General features: G+C 30.5%; 1 long non-coding RNA gene across 1 annotated transcript; it reads right to left on the reverse strand.

Annotated features, from left to right (window-relative positions):
- Positions 1 to 1659: 1659 nt before the first annotated feature.
- LOC114283642 (uncharacterized) lies at positions 1660 to 4821 on the reverse strand. Its single transcript, XR_014345159.1, has 3 exons — positions 4596 to 4821; positions 2960 to 3122; positions 1660 to 1909 (listed from the first exon to the last, which is right to left on the reverse strand). It is a non-coding gene; the product is annotated as an uncharacterized LOC114283642 (long non-coding RNA).
- Between the last annotated feature and the right edge of the window lie 987 nt (positions 4822 to 5808).

Genomic DNA, 5808 nt, shown 5'->3' on the forward strand with positions numbered 1-5808 from the left:
CAAGCCCGTGACCAAGCCTAAACTGCTGCCTGGAGAGTTTTGGGTCAGCTAGCCACTGTGCTTCTTAAAGAGGTTCTCGTTTGAAGAAGTCAAGTTCTGTGAATCACGTTAAGGATTTTTTTTTTTTTTTTTTTTTTTTTTGTTTATCCATACACTGGGCTAAGTCCCTTTTGATAATACTTGTATGCTGTTGCATAACTTATGTGGATATGATGTTATATATATTTTATATATAAAGTTTAAATCATCTGTCTCGTGTATGTCTACACAGCTTAATGGACATTGTATTTTATATATTTACTTCTGCAGCCCCTTATGTTATATGATATTCAGGTTAGATGATTTCAGTAATCTCAGGATTACTGACCGGTTACGACACTAAATCTATAGGGATAGATTTAGATCGTGACAAGTCAACTATTAGTTTAACGCTATAACAACAAATTTATTGATTTTTTATTTTAATTTCAAAATTTGAATAATTTTTTATCAAAAAATGAAATTTATAATTTATTTGGGACATTATTCTAATAAACTCACTTAAAAAATTATTTCAAATGATTTTCAAAGTTTGTGAAAATAGTCATTAACATTTTTTATAATTTATAAAATATTCTAAATAATGATAGATTGAATTTTTTTTTTTTTAACAAAAAAAGGTTAATAACAGATTTTTCTTAACCAAGAAATTTGAAGTTAAATACTTTCTCATAACTCCTTAATTATGAACTTGATAATTTTCCTCTTTTTATATTTTTGAATTTTTTCTTTCTTCAAAGGCATCGATTTAAGGCCAACCAAAAATGATTTGGATTATAAATTAGTTTTGCCTTATATAATTATGGAAATTTGCTGGAAATGATTTAAAGAGGAAAAAATGCCGGAAAATGAAGTAGCTTGCAAATATCAAATCACTGAAATCCAAACAGCTATCTGATCTGGGCCACAGGCCCACAGCCCATTAGCAGCATCAAACTCATTCCAAAGTCCAAAATGTCACCACCATTCAATTTCAGATCACATATAAGAAAGAAAAAAAAACCACTGTAGATAAAATTAAAAATATAAAAAATTATTTGAGACTCTAAGACCAACACATCATCTTGCAACCCACTCGCGAATCAGTCATCTAAGCGAATTTTATCTACTTACAACAACTCATTTTATTAGAAAAAATGGTGAATAAGTAGAGATGTCAAATCTTATTTTATTCAAAGTAATTAATTATAAATAACCAGAAAAAATAATAATGTGATGTCTCCGACCATGGAATAAGTACTCCCTGAGATAAAATTTACCAATCTTTTAGGCAATTTAAACTTAGATCTCTCCATTCCCTGCAAAATCACGCCAATCTGCAAATTCTTATTAACCCCCCCCCCCCCCACCCCCAAAAAAAAAAAAAAAAAGAAGAAAAGAACAAGTAAATATTTAAAGGAATAAAGCTTCGGACCCCAGTGGGGGTGCTGGGGTCCCTTCTCATTGGTCAAAAACACAATTTTTTTTTTTTTTTTTTTTTTTTTTTTTTTTTTTTTTTTTTTTTTTTTAAGTTTTCAGCCAACCCCAAGCCGAGACGTGCCACTGGGGGGTCACCCCCACTGGGGGTCTGTAGCATTGCTGTATTTAAAGTAACCGATCTATAAAAGTTCCCCAATTGTTAAAACAAATCTGTATAATTGGATTTTTATCAAAACTGTCTTCAACCACAATACGTATCTTGAGGAAGACAAATCAAATGCATGACTTCAAAATTCCTCTCCTTTTAGAACAAAATTTATGTAGGAAGTGGACTTCTGCTATTTGGAGAGACAAAAAAAACATGAAAAATGAGAGATGAAAGCCAAAAAAACTGTCAAACAATGAACTCCCACCACACGGCCCCATGTAAGAATCAGAAACAGCCACCCAACTGCCAAAAAACAAATAAACAGATAAATAATTCAATCAACAGATTATTTTGAAGCAATGCTATATAAAAAAGAATATTATGAAATTTACATGCCATAGAGAGAACATGAGAACTGAAGTTTCACTTTAACCACAGTATCTATTCCTCCAAATAATAATAATAATCACTGTGTTTGGTTTGAGTTTTCTGGATTAAAATTTTTTAAAACTGAGTTTTTTTATTTTCGTATTTTTTTGTTTTTGGTGAATATTTTTAAAATTTTAAACATTTTTTTTACTTTTTTAGATGCACCTTCCTTAGATGTGTCTAAAAAGTAAAAAAATTGTGAAAAAATATTTTAAAAAATTAAGAAATACATAAAAATACAAAAAATGTACTAAATTCTTATATTTTTTTTGTATTTTTGGTATTTAGTGAATTTTTAAAAGATTTTTTTTACAATTTTTTTACTTTTTAGGTGTATTTATGTTAGGTGTGTCTAAAAAGTAAAAAAAAATTGCATAAAATATTTAAAAAATTCAGTAAAAACAAAAAAACACGGAAAATAAGAGTGTAGAATTTTTTGAAAACTGTTTTTAAAAAATGGGAACCAAGCAAAGTGGCCAATTAAAAGTTGCTCATGCATAGCAAAATCAGAATCCTTTGTGGGTTTCACCTTAAATGGCAAACATAGCAATTTTTTTGTTGTTTTGGTTGAGACAGAGAGGTGGGGATTGAAGACAAACATACTTTACTCATGTTTTATGCATGCAACTTTTGAAGACCAAATGGATGTAAGAGACAGACAAGAAGGATTTTAAAAAAGTTGCAAATACAGGAAACATAAAACATAAATGTGGCCCAACAGACTCTAAATGAATTGACCATGTTTCATTTCGTATAGTCCAACTTTCATTTGTTTTTTTTATTCAGTTCAATATTGATTTATAGTCAACAACTTAAGCACAGGATTATGCTTAAGATAACACAAATGAACAAATAACAAAAGTGAATTTTAGACTATTAAATGTTTGAAATTCCAGAATAACACAACGAGGAGGTCTCACATACCAAAATAGCATCAATCTCCTCTTGAGAGAATGGTGTTCGTTTGGGCTGCAGAGAAGCTTTCCCCCCCCCCCCCCCCCAGTCACATTAGATGGGGAAGACCTCGAAAACAAAGTCTGATTAGAATTACCAGCCGTATTTTTTTCTTGATGTTGGGATGTTGAACCTGCAGAGTAATTACCTTAAATACTTGGGTAGCATTAGGAAACAAACACACACATGATAAAAAGTCCACATAAATAACAAATCATGAATTTGCTGTATGGTATTCACATTGCTAACTTTATTCTCCAACTGAACTGATTCTCAATGCATACTGCTTGATAAACATCTACTTCTATATATATATATATATATCAAACTAGCACCAAGATTGGTCTTCTACTTTGTCTCTTCAACTCTCTATAGCCACTAGAGGTGTCGATCAGTGCACATAAAAGTTCTAATATTTAAAAGATCCATGTATTTTTCTGAACAGCACCTATCTATGTTCTAATCATAGTTTTCTGAGATACATATATAAATCAATGTGAATCAATGGGTGAATCTAATTTGTGATAGAATTGTTAGTGAATTGCATAATTCACAATTGATTCACATTTTCCGATTTAGACTATTCTTGAAATTGTTTGAATTATAAAACATGGTTTTTGGGAAAACGCCAGAATATGACTTCTAAGTGTTTAGTATGAAGAAATAATATGTATGCATGATTCATTATTCTTTTGGTGATCAAATCAAGCATGGCATGTTCTTAACTTTATTGAGAAAAACAAATAAAAGAATTCAAAATGCATCTTCTAATAATTTTTGAGGCTAAAATAACAGCACCCACAAAATATTTACGGTTATTTTGATAAAATAAACATGATCCAATATAATATGAGCCAGGTAAGTCACGCCCAACAATAATACCAAAATATTTTTTTTAAAAAAACATTTTCTAAAGAAATGCGTGCACACCATTCAAAATGTTTTAGATTTGAGATAAAGTGTTCAAACTCATTATTTCTTCTCATTCTACTCTATTCAGGGTTCCTAAGTTCATTTTTTGAATGCCAAGAGTGAACATATTTTGGTTTTTAAAATTTTTATAATTAGTGGGATTTGGACTCACAATCTTCTAATATGAAGACAATGTTTAGCCAATTAGACAATGCAATCACTTGTCTAACATCAATTTTTATAGTCTGCACATAATTTTGCCAATTTGTAATTTTGATTCACAATTCAATTAGGCCATATTTGTTTGGGCGGACTGAATTAGCATTCTCATGACTAATAGTCCTAGGATTACGAATCCATTGGATTATGTATCCTATCTTAACTAATAGTCAAGTTTAAAATAATTAGTCCGTACTTCAATTGTTTAACTAAATATCGGATTAATAATTTTATTAGACTATTAGTTCAATCACAAGTTCATGTCCACCCAAACAAACATGGCCTTAAAGATTTAACAATGAACAAAAGAAAAATAAAAGAGTCTGCTTCTGGTGTTCTTATCAATTGAATCATAACCAATGAGCTCACATAGATAAAGAAAAACATAATCTTCACAACAACATAGCATTTACACTCTTCTTCAATCGCTTAAATTCGTATACACATAACTGTTTGAGAAAGAGAGAGTACGAACCAGAGGGTTTTGAATGTCTCTGCGGAAACTTGATGCGTGGGATTCTGTTCATCACCTGAGCTCCACCCATTTCTCTCTCTCTCTCTCTCTCTCTCTCTCTCTCTCGCGGTTTGGAGGAAATAGGGAGGAGAGAAGGGCTTATTGCACAATTGCTTGCGGTTACGCGAAATCAGGATTATGAGTTCAATAATATTTTAAGTAAATTACATTTTAGGTCACTTAAGTTTCAGTATTTTCTTACATAGGACTCTTCTTTTTTTCTTTTTTTTTTCTTTTTTCTGTCTCTAATCTTTTTAACTTTCTTAGCCGTTGTTTGGAGTGTCCTAAATAAATGCACTTTTTGACTTTTTAAACTAAAAAATTGAGAAAAAAAAGATGAATGTTTGTGTTAACTTTTTGTCTTTTTACGAAAAAATGTGTAATAAAAAATTGTATAAATAAAGTGTATTATGAAAGAAAGTTGAGTGGTTGTAAGGCTGCCCTGCTGTCCCAGCATGTCTTACACAGAAAATAATTATCTTCTTCGGGGCAAAGTGTTTGGACAGTAATGGTCGGTCCATGGGGGTCACTATGGGTCCCATTTTAATAATTTGAACCGTTCAATATGTACAATTCATCGAGTATTATATGACTATAAAAAATCATGTTGATCGGATATTGATAGCTATATGATCGGATTAGTTTTTTTCAACAGTTAACTATCAGACCATATGTTTTGTTTATACAAAATTGATTTGATCATATAGTTAACGATATCCGATCAATGTAATTTTTTACAGACATATATTACTCGACGAGTTCTACATATTAAACGGTTCGGATTATCAAAACAGAACCCTTAGTGAGCCCCCAAGGGCCCAATGTTTGAATCAAACTTTGTAGCTTTACATATGTAATTTTTTTTTTTGGCCCAAAAAGTGCATAATGGCCTTCCTACTTCACAAGTACGGCTGACAATATCCATCAAACTTTTGAATTACAAAAATATATAAAACATTTTTTTAATATTTTTTATTTGTGAATAGTAATGATTTTTTTGTTTTTTGTGTAACTTTTTGACTTTTTAGATTATTTTAGACTTGCCAAACCTGGCCTTAGTTTGCTTCAATAATTGACGTTCATAAAAAAATTATATACAAGAATGTCACACTGACAATCTATTAATGCCACTCTCTTCTATTCTGTTTTACAAATCACTCATTTTGTTAGATTT

Source organism: Camellia sinensis, chromosome 11 (assembly GCF_055761805.1).
Source record: "Camellia sinensis isolate YWXY chromosome 11, ASM5576180v1, whole genome shotgun sequence".
NCBI lineage: Eukaryota > Viridiplantae > Streptophyta > Magnoliopsida > Ericales > Theaceae > Camellia > Camellia sinensis.